This window comes from Periplaneta americana, chromosome 8 (genome assembly GCF_040183065.1).
Source record: "Periplaneta americana isolate PAMFEO1 chromosome 8, P.americana_PAMFEO1_priV1, whole genome shotgun sequence".
Classification (NCBI taxonomy): Eukaryota; Metazoa; Arthropoda; class Insecta; order Blattodea; family Blattidae; genus Periplaneta; species Periplaneta americana.
In genome coordinates this window covers 64,950,123-64,968,828 of record NC_091124.1, presented here as the reverse complement: position 1 = coordinate 64,968,828, position 18,706 = coordinate 64,950,123, and the positions used below count along the sequence as shown (strand labels likewise).

At 35.3% G+C, this 18,706-nt stretch overlaps 1 protein-coding gene across 6 annotated transcripts in view; it reads left to right on the top strand.

Moving 5' to 3' along the window:
- BuGZ (Bub3 interacting GLEBS and Zinc finger domain protein) overlaps positions 1–13,962 on the top strand; it is a 110,079-nt gene extending 96,117 nt beyond the window's left edge. For 2 of the 6 annotated variants that reach the window (XR_011333431.1, XR_011333428.1), the window contains exon 13: positions 5,075–7,275. The gene's annotated coding sequence lies outside the window, so the exon portion shown is untranslated. Of the gene's footprint in view, positions 1–5,074; positions 7,276–8,704 lie in introns of those variants that run through there. The other 4 variants (XR_011333432.1, XR_011333429.1, XR_011333433.1 and 1 more) reach the window with 4 other exon arrangements.
- Positions 13,963–18,706: the final 4,744 nt, after the last annotated feature.

Here is an 18,706-nt window from a genome sequence, read left to right as displayed (position 1 = left end):
ATATAATCTAGGGAGTAACATAAGCGTTAAACTTGATATAACCTTGAAGTTGAATTCGACATTGAAAAACGAGATGACAAATTGAATTTATTTGAATATTATTTATAATTAACGCTAATTATTATAGTAACAGAACATAACCTTCTTGGACAGTATTGGATTTCCAGCCTGCGTGACATTTTGCTAGTTGTCTTTCAATTGCATATCTGAGAATAATCGAAAACCTGAACTTTAATGAATAGGTGTACTTTAATGACATGCATTAAAGGACTGCTACCAGGTGTATAATTACTACATTTCGGCATGGTCAAGCATAAAATACAAACTGTATTGTTCTAAGAGCAGGTTGTAACAGAACGTGTGGGTCCATAGGATACCCAATGTGGCAACTCATAGGAAGGTATGCACAACTTCAAGGAAGTAAACACATATTAAATTTGTGTAAAAATATGACGTATAGTTGCCACAAGAAGCATGCATCTTGCGTTTACTTCCTTGCAGTTGTGCATAACATTCCTACGAGTTGCCACATTGGGTATCCTAGGGACCCACACATTCTGTTTCAACCTGTTCTTAGCACAATACAGTTTGTATATTTTAATTTTTAACATTTTAACTTATATAATAGTGTATAATGTTGTTATTTTTATCAATGTGTTTCTAAACTTGTATTAACATATGACACATACATGCACCTTGTTTTATAATGGTTCACATTGCACTTGCTTATTTACATGTACACCTATATTTCAATAGTTTCATTAATGTATTATTTGGCATGTTTAATTCTCTATCTCTGGCCTTCGTTTTCCATGCCCTTATCCCTAGAATATTCACGGCATCCTTTCTGACTTCATCCTCCCATCTTTTCCTGGGCTTTCCAACTATTCTTTTCCCATGCATTTGTTGGGTGAAGGACCTTCTTGCTATCCACTTCTCATCAATTCTCACTACATGTCCTGCCCACTGTAATCTTCTAAATTTAATAAATCTGGATACTTCCATATCTTTATATAACTGATATAACTCAGAATTATATCTTATTCTCCATCCTTTCTCATCTTGGACTGGGCCAAAAATCCATCTTAAAATCCTTCTCTCGAAGCTGTTCAATCTTTCCTCCGCCTTACTTTGCATGTCTCACAACCATAGCACAATATTGGTCTTATTATTGTTTTATACAATCGTATTTTGTTATTCCTATGTATTGTTTGGGATTTCAACAAGTCGATCATCGAAAAATAGACTTTGTTAGCTCGTAATATTCTTTCTTTTATCTCAACTAATTCATCATTCTCCTTGTTTACTATGGAACCCAAATATTTAAAGTTTTCTACTACTTCAATATCAATATTATTCAGTTTGATAACTTTATTTGTACTGATTTTTTAGTTTGAAGAACTGTTTTCGTCTTATTTGTATTAATATATAATCCTATCTCTGCTGCCTTCCCATCTAATTCTGTAAAAACTTCTTCTACCGCCTTTTTTGACCTTCCCAAAATGCCAATATCATCAGCATAAGCTATCAGTTGTACTGATTTATATACTACCGTTGAGTCTGTTTGTATTTCCATTTGTCTAATTACATATTCCAAGGCTAAATTTAAATAAAACTGGGGCCAGCCCATCCCCTTGTTTAAATGATTAAGGAAAACGCGGAAATTCTACTTGAAGCAAGTAAAGAGATAGGGTTGGAAGTAAATCCCGAAAAGTCTAAGTACATGATTATGTCTCGTGATCAGAATATTGTACGAAATGGAACTATAAAAGTTAGAGATTTATACTTCGAAGAGGTGGAAAAATTCAAATATCTTGGAGCAACAGTAACAAATATAAATGACACTCGGGAGGAAATTAAACGCAGAATAAATATGGGAAATGCCTGTTATTATTCGGTTGAGAAGCTTTTATCATCTAGTCTGCTGTCAAAAAATCTGAAAGTTAGAATTTATAAAACAGTTATATTACCGGTTGTTGTGTATGGTTATGAAACTTGGACTCTCACATTGAGAGAGGAACAGAGATTGAGAGTTTTTGAGAATAAGGTTCTTAGGAAAATATTTGGGGCCAAAAGGGATGAAGTTACAGGAGAAGGGAGAAAGTTACACAACGCAGAGCTGCACGCATTGTATCCTTCACCTGACATAATTAGGAACATTAAATCCAGACGTTTGAGATGGGCAGGGCATGTAGCACATATGGGCGAATCCAGAAATGCATATAGAGTGTTAGTTGGAAGGCCAGAATATTAAAATGGATTTGAGGGAGGTGGGATATGATGATAGAGACTGGATTAATCTTGCTCAGGATAGGGGCCAATGGCGGCCTTATGTGAGGGCGGCAATGAACCTCCGGGTTCCTTAAAAGCCAGTAAGTAAGTAAGTATGTATAAATAACTTTTAGTTATTTTGTTCCTATATAGATAAGCATAGATGGACCATTGTATTTAACTTAATAAGATTATAGCTTCTCAGTTATCCATTATGACTTTTAAATTTAGCACATTTTATACTTGCTGTTGAACAAAATTTTTTTGGAACCCAGTAATTTTCCATCATTTGCCCAAATACTATTTTTGTTACACTTGCTATTCCCTGTTAAAATTACTATCCTTTAGTATTTCGCAGTTTGGAGCAGAGAGTTACAATACAACCAGAATTTGGAGTTCACGAAATAGATCAATGTGTAACATGATGTCAGTCACAATGTTTCACTCTGTTTACTTATATAAATTAGCAAATTAATCGTACAGGAATGTCATCATCTAAAAGAATATAATTTATTACAGTATTGAGTTATGCTTTAACTCACAAGATTTTAAAATCTACCTCAGATACACACTAAAGAAGAAGTCCACAAGTGTAATACTCCCTTTTCCTGATGTTGGACACGATCTTTTATGAAAGTTAATCTAAGACATGATAAACTAATCATTATAATTTGTTTTGTAAGCTAACCTTCCAAACATTGTTTTCTTTTTAATAGGGAAAGGCCGCAACTTGTTTCATAATGTTCTCCAGGGTGTGATTTGGTTAACAGAGGTATCTTTCCCAGTTTTTTCATAACCTAAAATAATATTGTGTGTATTCTTGTAGGCTCGTGAAATATTAAATTACTAAATCTTTATTAATTGGGTGAATACAAACAACTATTTTGCTAAATTTGTGTGTTAGTTTGCCCCTAGTGACATCATCATCATCATCGTCGTCATCATCATCATCTGTCCCAAGATGATACAATAACAGTGACACTCGGGATACCTCATTCTGTTCCTTTTGATTGACTAAATAAAAACATTAATTTATAAAAGAGCTAATTAGTGATTTTATAGTGGGAGATAATCAGCTTAATGTTATAGATCAGTTTATATATTATAATCAAGAAAATATATTAATCTAGTTTTACTCTTTCTCCTCCGCCTCTTTCCAGTAGTTTTCTTTTCAGTTATGCGTGATAATTCTGGTAGGAGACTGGTTTAGTGACATGCAGGGTTCTCTGCTCTCAATTTTAGTACTCTGCAAACCTTAGCATAGTCAGCTGGTATAGGTTGGGAATGTCCCGAGTTGGAATGCACAATGGGCCAATAAAGCCTAAGTATCCTTGCAACAGAAACAGATAATTCTGTTAAGGAGGAAGACAGGTGAAATTTTGGTCATTTTCAGTCAAAAATCGCATTTTTCGTTTTCTTGTGAAAAATGAATCAGCAATCTCTTATTTATATGTTGAGCAAGTTTCAATGCTCTGCTATGCTCGGAAGAATGAAAATTACGCAATATATAAATGGCTACACCCTAGAACTTTAATTCCATGCAAATTTTACAAGCTGTATCCTCACACTTTTTTTTTTTTCAGGACAGTTCGTCAGGTTTGAAGTATAAAGGTTTTTACAGTTTTGATGCTAGGAACATGAAATTTTTATGGCATGTCCTATATACTGTGGTTAACAAAATAGCGCATGAATTTTATGATTAAATGAATACTTTTTGAAATAAAAAAAATGAAATATTTATAGTGGCAATGGGAAATTCTTATTTTTATGTATGCAGTGGTTATAATTTCTTTTCTCCCTTTTGTAGTAAAGATATAGGAAAACTAATATCTGATGTTTTTCTAAATATGCCACTGGTCTTCCAAAGAAAATTCAGACATTTTACTGAAAAATTGAGCGACACACTTCATTTTGAAATATGCATGTTTTCCAAAATATTTCTGTTAATAATTCAGTAACTGATTCACAACAGTGAAACCTCCCCACATCATTATCTATCACACCATGATTGTGTACAAAAAATCAAGGACATAGCTTGAAAAATGTAGAAAATAGAAATTTCACCCATCATCTCCCTTAAATCATTTTAATTTTGTTCATTAATTTAGATGTACGCCTTACCGTAGGGCTAGGAGGGACTGAGTTGGATCTATAAGTAGAAAAATTGACACTGAAATGGAAACTTCCTGAGATTCAAGCCCTGGTTAAGGCACAATTTTTCACCTTCGCTGTAACCTCCAAAATGAATCCAGTATATGCTCAGTCTCCTGTAAAACTGAGTACCAGATATGAATCTTGGTGGTGACCAGATCACCATCTGGTGCCAAGGACCCGAAACCATGAAAGCTTTATTGTAACTGCACTTTACTGTTATATATCTCATATACAGTATTAGTTAGTATCTGCCCCTTTCTGACAAAGAGAAATTTAATATGTTTGTTGTTGAGCAGACTGATTTTTTTTATCCTCTTGGCATTTATGTAGAGTAAGCAAAATTTGCTCTATCACTGTGCCGAAAACATTCTATCATTAAGCACATTAACAGAAGAAACATACACTAGTATGTTCCCTTTGTTCATTTCGTACACCCTGTTAAATAAAGTGCATGCACAATTGTATGTTTCTTGAGTAGGTACAACCACCAACAGAAAAATTGCTGAGGAGTGTGTAGAGTTTCGTTCACCTGTAAAAGAAGTAAATGAAAACTGTCTAATGAAGTAAATAGATTTATAGTTATTCACTTGAGTCTAGAATTGAGAAATGATTTCTTTATTTTCTTATAGTATGTGAAACTTCGTTACAGGGATGATAACTGAAACAGTTGACCTGAAAGCTACATATTGACAGTCCAGAATAGTACTTGACTCACTGGATGTGCCAGCATAGCGCCAAATAAGTAAAGTTAGTAGAGAAACATTTCAGTTGCTTGCGTAGATTTTAAATATATTTGTGTTAACAGATTGCATAGCATGTGTATTTGCATCAGGTTGTCTGTATTTTAACTATTTATATCATACAGTTTTATCACGGTCCATTACAGTTTCTCGTAAATAAGCAGAATTCATTGAAAATATAAAATAACCGGATTTTAATGACTATATCAGAGTTCAGCTGTAATTTTTATGAAATTAAGACGTCAATTTTTCAATTATACATAGGAATGAGAAGGAGTAAATGACCAAGAGAGAGAGGGACCATGTGTGTGTGCGCATGTGTCTCTGTTGGTCCCTCTCCTATCTTGTAATTTTTGGAAAATGATCATTTTTATTTTATGGCTCATTAAACGATTGTCTAGCTTTCATCTAAAACATTAATAATATTTCCATATCTAAATGAAGCGGAACTATGCCTCCTTTTCCTCACAATACTTCGTCACAATATACAGAGCGTTCTGGCAATAAGTACTACCAGTTTATTCTTCGGCCACTGGACAGCATGGTGCTTGAGCGACCGCCAGCAACCGGGCCCTTAAATTCATGGTACTTCACCAAATTAAAACTTACACGCATACTTACTAACCATAATATGTTGTATTTAACATTAATTATTATATGTTCTATTAATTACAGAATTTTGTAGTTACTCTCATGTCAGTAACTGCTGGAAGTTTTAACCATTTTGTGCTATACAGAGTTCACATCTAGATTTTTATTTATGGGGAACACTAAACAACAGGGTATATGCAAATAATCCTCGCAAAATTGAACAACTGAAAGATAACATTCGTATGCAATTAGACAAATCAGTGTAGTGAAGCTCATGAATGTGAACAGTGATTTTTTATGGCAATATGAACTCTGTATAGTGCAAAATGGTAACACTTCCAGCAGCTACTATCATGAGGGTGAGTACAAAATTTTGTAATTAATATAGCATATAATAATTAATGTTAAATACAACATATTATAGTTAATAAGTATGCATGTACAGTAAGTTCTAATTTGGTGAAGCACCGTGCCATCCAGCAGCCAACGAATAAACTGGTACTTATTGCTGGAACACTCTGTATTTTTAAAACAAATAATAAATATTGAACTTTAATTATCAAATAGAGTACGTTATATTACAACTGGTTGAATAAATTACATCTTTGGCATCAAAGGTAACACAGGTGTATATGAAATTACAGTAACATATACTACTAAGTAGTATTAATTTTCTTATACAGTATGGAAGTGTTCAGCTACAGTCCTTTTAAGAAACGAATCCTTATCATAGTAATGAATGGAAAAGTCCTCTACCATTTTGTTCCTTTGTGCATATAATTTCCCAGAAATAATTATTTTGCATGATAACTTTTTATTGTATTATCTTTAAAACACATTAAGTAATATACATTTCATAAACGTTTTTACAGTAGAGTTCTCAGTTAAGACAAATATTTTGCATAATGTTTGTCAAGTTTATAGTTTAAGAGTATTTTAATACTTTAATTAATTATTGTTAATAAATCGCTTTACCTAATTAATGTTTTGCAATGCTGTTACCAAAACATGGACATGTGCTGCATCGTAAGGCCTGCATAAGGTGGGGCATAGAGAGTTTTGCAGAGCTGAGCTTGCAGCAGGCAATGTTAGTTTACATCTTTTCCTCTCACTACTGTGATGTTGCAGTTATTTCTAGACACAAAGTCCATTTCCTATTGAATATAAAGAAATAACACAAAATGGCAAAGGAAAATTCTATACCTTAAGGATTTACTCTGTGACGTTACTGTCATTGAATATCTTCCATCCTGTGTAGTTACCGAATGTATATAACATTGCACTTAGTAGCCTTGGTTGGTCTAAAGATGCATCCACACCATAAAGATTTTGTTAACAGTCAATGTTCATGGACAAATTTTTGTTAACATTGTGAATTAATTATTTTCATTGACTATTGTGATATTCATCAGTGTTTCCAACTATGCGTGTAGGTAACAAACTGCAAAATTAAAGGCACACAGAAGTGACTGAAACTTGTTAACTTGTTCATCTGTACATGTGAGTATAATAAAGTGTACACAGAAGTGACATAAAATGGCGAGGCTGGACTAGATAACAAATAGTGATTAATAGGGGGCAGATGTTGATGATCTAAAAATCTACTAAAATGATCAATTAAATGCCCTTAAAATAATGGAAAAATGACATAAAATTAAAATAAAATGGCATTTAAATATTATTCACCGTACTTGCACAACAACTTCTTAAAAGTTAGTCACCTTGTTTCAATGACTGCCCTGCAAATGTCTGAGAGAGGAGGCAACTTCCTGGAATTTGACTAAGATAAAGGCAAAGGGCATGCAACAAAATGAAACTATAACTTTTAATGAGTGTTTACAATGTGTTTCAATCAGGGGTGGTCCATGTCAGTGCCTTCATTCTCCGTCTCCTCCCACTTTTCACTTTTGTTACCAAACTTTCGAGATAGGGAGTGTAAATGACAAAACAAATTATGGGCGCAGGGTACATTCTTGCAATCTTTGTGTTAAAAATACTGTCTACTATAGTACATTCCTTCTGAACCATATTGGGGACACAGCATCTTATAGTCCAGGAAACAGTGAAAACTTCCCCTCTTCCAAACATAAATTCTAAAGACACCCTTGTACTGACAGAAGAACAGTAGCTGTCAAAGCCCTCACTTAAACTAAGCTGTTGTGTGAGGTGAAGCCTTCAGTGAAATGAGGGATGGACTGTAGAGTTTGTTCCAAACTATAAAATCAAACTTCACTGTTATTCACTTATTCAGTAGGTAATTACTAGTAGGGCCTACAACTGATCTGTTTGCTTAGAAAAGGATGTAACAGGCCTATATGTAAAGAAGGAAGTAAAATGCATTCAAAATGATCTAAAAGTTCTTCAAAATATTAAAAATAAGCAAAAGATGCCGAAAAAATGTAAAAATGATCTATTAGTTCATAGTTCAAAAACGTCAAAAAATGCAATATGAGAAATTAATCTTTTACGTTGATATTAACATAGAAAGGATTTCTATATTAATAGGCATCGTTCTAATGTGAAAATAGGAAGATGACTTTTCATCAACGTCCGCCCCCTAGTGATTAATAATTTTAATATAAACGAAATATCATTTATTACGTTTGTGCACAAGCTGAGAACGTGAAAGTTACTGTTACCTAGGTATTTTATACTTATTTTATCGTCATGGAATGGAACAAGCAGTAAGTGATTCAGTTACTCTTGATTTATGGGTCTGTAGACCCTAAAGTAAAAAGAACTAGGTATGCCAGAAAAAATACATATATTCAGTTTTCATAAGAATTGAAATATAACAGAAACAATCCAAACAGAAATCTGTAAGAAAAGTATGTGAATTGCTAGTTGCTTTATGTCTGAGTTATAATTAACTAAAATAGCTTTACTTTAGGTCCAGTTGTGTTGATTACAAATTCAAAATATTGAAGTACCATTTCCTTCTTCCTCAGATCCATTTTATGATGTTCAACATTTCATATTGGTGTGGAGAGAAAGTTAAAGAAGTTAAATAGACAGTGTTAATAAACAGTCTTAACACTAACATTGCAGACGAAATAATATTTATTACCTTTGGTATGGATGCACCTTATTGATCACCATTCTTCTCTGTAAACCGAAGTATCGTGTGTTCGAGCTCTGGGAGACAAAAGAAAAATAGGGATTCATTTGGAAAATAAATAAAGCTTAGATTCTTTGTCACGCAGAATTTTTGGCATATAAAAGACCTTAGGGATTTCTCGCCTGTCATCCTATCAGGGATAATGAATTCCACTTTGCAGGTGCTACACTCAGAATTCAGTTCCACCAGACTAGCAGAATTTTGGGAAGGTTTTAGTTTCCAAATCCAGGTTCTGCTAATGGAAAAATGACCAAGTGGAAATTCATTCGAAGGTAAGTCTAGGGAACTTGCGAAAATATAAAACATATTATGTTCTGCAGAAGTTATGAAAAAGTAATTATTGATTAAAAAATTAAGTTCCATGCTCTTCAGCCGCATCTGGGTGTTGCTATATCATCATTGTTGTCCTCTTTAGAATGTTGAGTTCCTTAGCAGATCAGGATTTGATTCTCTTGTTCCTTAAAGACGACATTGAAATTTAATTCTAACATTGATTATAAATTCATATTTAAAAGACATTTATGTCTCCCAACTGGCTTCACACAAAAATAAAATTTCATATGACCAGGATCAGTGCGTCATGAAGACCAAATAGGACCTAGGCCCACTTGTTAAAAAAAGATCATCCCTACACTTACATATCTGTATAGTTTTCAGTGACGTCAAATTGATATCTTTAAATAATTGCCATTAAGCGCTAAATGACATGTAAGATAATAATCAGTGAGCAACTTTGAACAAAAATGGAAGATCACAGCCAGAGTGAATTATCCGTCACAGTGTAAGATGTCTGAAAGGCAGAAACCTGTTGAAAGAAGGAGTGGAGGTTAGATTCTAATATAGTACAAAGTGTCCGGTATTGAATTGAGAATTACAAGTCTGTAATGAATAAGAATTATTTCCTGAAGGCAGCATTAGTAGGTAACTCCACACATCTTAATGCAAATTTCCTTCAACAATAGGCAACAAGTTCTCTTAAGTAATTGTAATTCAGCTTTACTTTCTGGTGTTTTAAGAAGTGTTGCAGGTAATACCTGCTTAGTTCATCTGTGTAACTTGTATTGGTTAATGTGAATTGAGCAGATGAACTTTAAAAACTCAAATTTTCACATTAACTGAAAGGAAAATTACTAATAAAAAGACAGTGCACACAAACTTAAAGACTTTAAATTTAATGAGATCTTATTTATTCCTTGGCGCTACAGCCCATGCAGGGCTTTTGCTTTCCTTGAGATGCCTGTCCACTCTGCTCTATCTACTGCCTTCATCTCCATCTTCTCATCCAGCCTTTTCCTTCTCCCTCCTGGTTTTCCGATGAAGATCTTTTAAATCATCTGCTCAGTCATTCTTGCCACATGCCCAAGCCATCCAATTCTTTTGCTTTTTCTACTGATTATACTTGGTCTGTTATTATTGGCTCACTTCCTTCTTTGATCTTATTTCCCAATTATCTTGTACATATTTGGGTTCAGATATACCCTCAGTAATTTCCTTTCCCAAACTGTTAGCATATTTATTTGCTTTGTTCTGAAACACCTGGTTTCCAAAGCATACATTACTGAGGGTCTAATGTCATTCTGTATATCAGTAGTTTTGTGTTCCTCGAAACATTTCTGGACTTCGTAACATTCTCCATTGCATACTAACATTTATTCTCTTTGGTTAATCTTACTTTGAATTCTTTTCATTGACATTATACTCTGATAGAATTGTTCCCTAATATTGAAATTTTTCAACTGTTTGAAAATTTATTTCTTCAATTTCAAGACTTCTGATACTGACCCACTTCTCTGGATTTCCGGATGCAATCATATATTTAGTTTTATTGCTGTTAATTGTTAAGCCAATTCTAAAAAATATTTGTTTTAATATATTAACATTTGTATTAATGAGCCTGCTGAGTTAGTTTCTCTGGTAGCGTGTCTGTCTTCTGACTAGCTGACCCAGGTTCGATTCCTGGCAGGGTCAGAGATTTTTTGTGTAAAATTTCTACCTTGAGAGAAGGAGAGGTGCAGTGTACAACTTTTGATTACTAGATTGTGCACCAATACGCCTGGGTTAAATTGCAAATCTCTCTGCAGTGCATATGAAGAGAAGGCATCATAGTTGATAGTGATTCGTCTATCGGATGGGGACGTTAAGCCTGACAGCCTCCTTGGTGTTATTTGACAGGAGTAGGCACTGGGTTTTCTTTCTCTCTCTTCCCCATCTTCATCATCATTCTCACCCATTCCCTACACTACACTTACATCTTAGTACACGACATAACTCTTCAAAGATACATATGCATAGCATGACCCACCAAAGTGTTGTTCAACTTTAAAATAGGTCACAATCCTGCCATATATCTGCAGTGTGCAGAACCCGAACTACGCAAGTGAAGTGGGTAAGCATTGGATATACACATTTGTGTTAATAACATTATCATCTTCATATGCAATAAATTGTCCTAATCTATTAAAAATGGTGTCAGTGGGGTTTATAGAAACTTCTCTCTTGTAGCTTTTTCCAAACTCAGGTTGAACAATATTGTTGATAATGTATCCCCTTGCTGAAGTCCTTTCAAGTTGGAAATTCTTCAGAGTAGCTATGTATATTCCTTGTACAATTTAAAATTTAGACTAATCTAACTTCTTTGACATTTCGGATTTTTTTTTGTTTGACATCTATATATTTCATCCTTCTGAACACTATCGTATGCTTCTTAATGAGATCTACAAGACTCAAAGTAGAATGTTCCTGGCATTCTGGTTTGACAACAAAATGTGTTGCCCTTGGTGGTTTTGCAGTTATCATACTGAACATTGCATCTGAGTATATTATAGATTTATTTTATTAATTTGTCCTACAGAATGATATATGTGATATTGACAATTAATATTTGAGGAGAAAAATTCGCTCCGGTGCCGGGGATCGAACCCGGGTCCTTGGTTCTATGTACCAAGTGCCGCTGACCACTGAGCTACGCCGAATTCAATCCACAGCACAGGACCGAATCCTCTTCCTTCAATGTTTCCCTTTGTGGCCTGACTCCAAGTTAGGCATATATGTTGACGTATATATTTTCTCCTCAAATATTAATTGTCAATATCACAGATATTATTCTGTAGGACAAATTAATAAAATAAATCTATAATATTCTCATAGCTGCAGTGCATATATTTGTACAGATTACTGTGCACGTAACTGCGGAATCCCGGCCATACAAGTCACTCAGCTGAGTGCGCTCCTAGTATTATGGCAGTTGACATTGGACATATACATCAACATATTATATGCCTAACTTGGAGTCAGGCCACAAAGGGAAACATTGAAGGAGGAGGATTCGGTCCGGTGTTGTGGATTGAATTCGGCGTAGCTCAGTGGTCAGAGCACTTGGTACGTAGAACCAAGGACTCGGGTTCGATCCCCGGTGCCGGAGCGAATTTTTCTCCTCAAATATTAATTGCATCTGAGGTTTGTCAGCTCAAACCTGGCCAAGGGTAATGAATTTCAAAGAACGATAAAAATCTTTTAGCATGGCTTGCTTTGGGAGGGAAATAAACTTGAGGGCCAATGTCGTAGACTTCTGGCATGTAAAAGAATCTTATTCCTGACAAAGGACTCCAGGCAAAATTCGTCGATCATAACTGTCTAAAACTATGGCAGCCATTTTCAACCGGTGTGTCACGACACATTAATGTGCCATAACTGATCCACTGGTGTGCTACGAGAAAATGAAAGTAGTAAAGGTTGTCGTAGCAAAAATTTGAAAAATAAAGCGATAGGAGTAATTAAAAAAAAATGAGTCCACAAGAGCCAATTTTCAATGAATGTAACAGAAGTCAACATTCAGGAAATACAATGTGGGAGAATGGCAGAGAAGAGAATGATTGACGAGCGATAAGGGTTGCCAGGGTTGTAAGTGGAATATGGTACCAACCTTCAAAAAATGTATTTTACTTTTTTTATGGAAACAGTTCTTCCATGGTTAGGAACCACTCCTTTACATTACACGAGTGTACCACGGGATTTTAAATTACAAATTTAGTGTGCCACATGTTGAAAGGGGTTTAAAAAAATGCTGCTCTGTCGATGCTCATGGCATTGGGACCTTCTCTTCCATCTCGTAAAGAAGTCTAGACCATTCCAATTCGTTTTATTAATACATCTATATGGGAAAATGGAAAGAATTTCCCTCAAATAATGTAATTAGGATTTGCACTGAAGTAGTAATACTTTCTAAATTATTGCACCTAAGATTCAAGTGTATAATAAATAGAAACTGCTACCAATTCTTATAGACCTGGTAAGTACTTAACACTATAATAATCTGTAGTGCTATAGCCTTTAAGGGTCCAGATCGACCAGCCAGCAGCTAGCCTCACATACACATGCCGAAGTGTGTTCCGACAATGTTTTGATGTATTCTTTTTTTTTTTTTTTTTTTTTTTTTTTTTTTCCATCTAATGGCAGCAGACCGTGACAGTAAATATTTAGCCACAGTCCAGATTAATAACTTGTATCTACTGCACTCAACTATTATATTACAAAATTTATGCACAACAATGCGATTTGATGTATGGAGAAATATTTTGTCATTTTAAACTGTAAAATGATAGTACTGATAACACATGGACTAGAAGTGCAAAAGAGAAATCTGTACAATTTGCGGAGTATTTCTCAACTGTTTTTTTAACCTGTAGCACAAAGGAATGGATCAAGAAATAATATTCTGGATTACTTGAGTGTCCGACTTCAACTCTCACCTTTCATCAAGCCATTCAATTTTAAGGGTTTTCCCATTTGTCTGCATCGAAATTTAAAAAAAAAAATCACTGTAAAGCACAATTCATTCATCGTTGGCTAGTTCTGTTGGTTTTTATCTAGAACAAGTTTGTAAATACTGTTTAAAATGATAAGCACAAGTAAAATATAATTTTATTGGACAACGTCTTTACATTCTGTAGTATACAATATAAATCTGTGTATAGAAGGTGATGGGCACTATGTCAACTTTTTTACGAAATTGAGGTTTTTGCATATTTCTATTTAATTTTTCGCTTTCTTTTAGTGATGCAAAGCACTAACTTCTACACGTAATAATGAGCGAGTTAGCCTGTTGGAAAGGGACTATGTGCCATAAGATAGCATGTTAAAGAACACTTTCATTTAGTTCTGTAAAATTCAGTATTTGTGACATAGTGTCCTTTACCTCCGATATACAGAAATATTTCAGCCTATACATTACTCCTTTCCTTTCCTTTACTCCTACGAAAAGATGAGTCAAGCCTGCAGGTAAAATGATGAATAGGTCAAAATATTGTCTAATAAGGTAAATAAGACTCTTCGACTCTGATGGAACACTATAAAGCTGTGTGCACACTAATATCAAAGCTTCTTTTGACAAAAATGATATTTTATATATATTATTTTAATGTACCAAAGTACATATGATATTTCCATGCAGATATTCTGCGTCATCATACGATGAAAGAGTAATGGAACGGAGAAAAACTCTCTCCGGCACCAGGATTTGAACCCGGGTTTTCAGCTCTATGTGCTGATGCTTTATCCACTAAGCCACACCGGGTACCCATTCTGGTGCCGGACAGAATCGTCTCAGTGTAAGTTCCAACTCTTGGGTTCCCTCTAGTGGCCGCCCTCTGCACTACGTCATAGATGTCTATGAACGAAGGACTGAAGTCCACATATGTGCTGAGGTGCACTCGTTATGAGTGACTAGTTGGCCAGGATCCGATGGAATAAGCGCCGTCTTAAATCACAAAGTGATTTACGCATATATATATATATATATTATTTTAATGTACCAAAGTACATATGATATTTCCATGCAGATATTCTGCGTCATCATACGATGAAAGAGTAATGGAACAGAAAAAAACTCTCCGGCACCGGGATTTGAACCCGGGTTTTCAGCTCTACGTGCTGATGCTTTATCCACTAAGCCACACCGGGTACAAGTTCCAACTCTTGGGTTCCCTCTAGTGGCCGCCCTCTGCACTACGTCATAGATGTCTATGAACGAAGGACTGAAGTCCACATATGTGCTGAGGTGCACTCGTTATGAGTGACTGGTTGGCCGGCATCCATTACTCTTTCATCGTATGATGACGCAGAATATTTGCATGGAAATATCATATGTACTTCGGTACATTAAAATAATATATATGATATGCGTAAATCACTTTGTGATTTAGGACGGCGCTTATTCCGTCGGATCCCGGCCAACTAGTCACTCATAACGTGTGCACCTCAGCACATATGTGGACTTCAGTCCTTCGTTCATAGACATCTATGACGTAGTGCAGAGGGCGGCCACTAGAGGGAACCCAAGAGTTGGAACTTAAACTGAGATGATTCTGTCCGGCACCGGAATGGGTACCTGGTGTGGCTTAGTGGATAAAGCATTGGCACGTAGAGCTGAAAACCCAGGTTCAAATCCCGCTGCTGGAGAGAGTTTTTCTCTGTTCCATTACTCTTTCATCGAAAAATGATATTGCTGAAACATGCATGTAATTTAAAATATTCATAGCACAGCACACATCTATGAAGCAAAAAGCATTCTGCTCACTACACACAGCCAGATCATTGCCCTCGGTAAAGCATTTTGTTGTGTGTATGCACCTTTGACATGCCAGCTGCTGCCCGAATTTGTTTTCCAGTATGATACATTTTTGTAATTTCGATTCAGTTGATTTGAACCAATATGAAAATGGTTAGATGCAGAAAAGTTAATGGTTCCGACAGAACAGAGACCTGCTTTGAATAAATACAATCTTTGTTCTCCCAAATTTACAATACCATCAAAAGATAATCTTATGGAATTTTGATACTTCATTTTACCATATCACAATTTCTGGAGAAAATTCTGTACGTGAATTGAATGTAATCAAAAAACATTTGCTTCCAGCATCTCTGTATGATTCTTCTAGACAGTAGGCTGCCATAACATCCTTATCTTCCTCAGCCATAGCAACAAAAGGTACAACAAGCAGAAACGTTCTTCTCAAAGCAAAATTGCTTTGAAAAAAAGCAGCTTTGCTATATTAGTCTGTGCCTAGCTTAAGAAGTGTATAAAGACTACATGTGTGTTGGTCATAAATCCAGCCATTATTATTAATCCAATTACAAAATAAACTGAGTACCGGTAACCACAAACTGCTAGCATCAGCACCATGTGAAGAACATTGGTTACGTGTGTCAGTATTAAAACCCCATACTGCCAGTGAAACTGTGATTTAAGTGTGTATTTCCATTCTACAGGGTTCGGCAGTTGGTTCTGATGACAGTCAGCATGCTGTTATAAAGTGACTACAAGGTTTGGGAATATAAACATAACAAAGAACATGACTTAAACAATGCAGTTTATTGTCGCATTATTTTTTTTGTAAAATGACACATTTAAGTGATACAATATTCTCACCATTATGTGGCACAAAATAACATACACGCACATCATTAAATACATAAATTACACTTTTTCTAAATCTCAAACTTTCTGCATGGCATATGTTGCTAAGACATTTACAACAGTATCCCTTGTTTCTCTTTTTTGTGCCAGCACATGAGAATTTCTTTTTTTGTCTCGAACAATTTCCGACGTACGTACTGTACATATCATCAAACTGAAACTATTAAAAATAAGAACGGAGTGCTTTATCATATGTAAATTCTAGTCTTTCTCGAGCAAGAATTTAAATTTTTCTGGTTTTTGGAATTGGCAACACTGAGAAAACATTGATAATTTCATCAAAGTCGATCTGACGAAGCACATCAGACTCTATGCAAAGAAACATTATTCAAACTTATTCCCTGTTGAAACAAAATTGATTTGCGAAAGGCAGGCTGTGGTTTATTTTTAAGCATTGATTTTGTTGGTGGTATAATTATTGAGTATTTCTTACTTTGATAGGAAGTATAAAGTAAATTGAAAAATAAACTTCAACTCTTTGCGGAATAAACCTATTATGCAGCTGCACGCTTTCCTTTACTCTCTCCGCGATCGCGACAATGCGATAACAAAATAATATCCGACTTCCACAAGGTGTTCAAGAACAAATTTCAGAAAAGATTTACCAAGTGTTTTAAAAACAAATTTCACTGTAAAAGGAAAAGGGGGAGAAATTGCCGTCTTAGGCCTAAATACTAATAAGTGAAAAGGTATCATTATCTATTAGAACAATTAACTAGCCTACAAAATAAGACAGTATTTTGTTCTGCAACAATGCAAAATCTTAAACGTGTTATTCCGTACTTCTGCATTCGGTGTTGGGCCTCGGATTCATTCCGCCATAATTTATTCACATCACAATCATTACCATAATCTGGGAAGTTTATAGTACAGCGAGCTGCATTTGTACACGAGCGCGACCATTCGGCGACAGATATCACGCACAGAACAAGAGTGGCAAGCACAATAAGCTTCAGGCTGCAGTGCAAGCTTTCGGGCGAGTCGTCCTTAAAAGAAAACAAAAAAAAAAACTCAAACGTGGCATTTCGTACTGAGTGTTGTGGCTTGAATGACTAGCCGAATATTTTATGAACTCTTGCTTTGTGCTGTTTACAAGTCTTCAAAATGCCACAGGAACCGAATTTAAATGGTAGAAATGTTACTGTTATAACAAAGAAAACGTAAAGTAATTATGGGAAATGTAGAGAAATGGTTTATGATAATTTATGAGCTGTAGAAAAGCGTGTATATGATATATATGTCTCGTGACGAGAATATTGTACGAAATGAAAATATAAAAGAAGTTGCAGGAGAATGGAGAAAGTTACACAACACAGAACTGCACGCATTTATATTTAATATAAATGCTACTCGTGAGGAAATTAAACACAGAATAAACATGGGAAATGCCTATTATTATTCGGTTGAGAAGCTTTTATCATCCAGTCTGCTGTCAAAAAATCTGAAAGTTAGAATTTATAAAACAGTTATATTACCGGTTGTTCTTTATGGTTGTGAAACTTAGATTCTCACTTTGAGAGAGGAACATAGTTAAGAGTGTTTGAGAATAAGGTGCTTAGGAAAATATTTGGGGCCAAGAGGGATGAAGTTACAGGAGAATGGAGAAAGTTACACAACACAACTGCACGCATTGTATTCTTCACCTGACATAATTAAGAGCATTAAATCCAGACATTTGAGATGGGCAGGACATGTAGCGAATCCAGAAATGCATATTGAGTGTTAGTTGGGAGGCCGGAGATTAAAAGACATTTAGGGAGGCCGAGACGTAGACGTGAAGATAATATAAAAATGTATTTGAGGAAGGTGGAATATAATGATAGAGACTGGATTAATCTTGCTCAGGATAGGGACCAATGGCGGGCTTATGTGAGGGCGGCAATGAATCTTCGGGTTCCTTAAAAGCCAGTAAGTAAGTAAGTAGAAAAGCGTGAGAACGTTGATTTTTCCAAGGACTGGAATTTAATTGCAGCTGAGGATTATGACTGTATATGCGTACATTTTATAGAATTCGCAAGGGTGACAGAAATTTCCCGCTACTCCGGGAAAATCATATAGGTCTATTAAGTCGAGAAGTATAATAAACAATGTTGGATGACTTTTCGAATGATAGATCACAGGCGTAGCCAGGATGTAGGTGCGTTTGTCTGCTGATAAGCTGCGATCGTACGTGGGTTCGATTCCCGCTTGGGCTGATTACCTGCTTGGGATTTTCCCTAGGTTTTCCCAAACCCTAAGACAAATGTCAGGTAAGCACATGACGAATCCTCGGCACTCTCGCTGTCGTCAATTCCATAGACGGTATATACGGTCACATAGTTGATACATCGTCGTTAAATAACCGACTAAAAATATTCG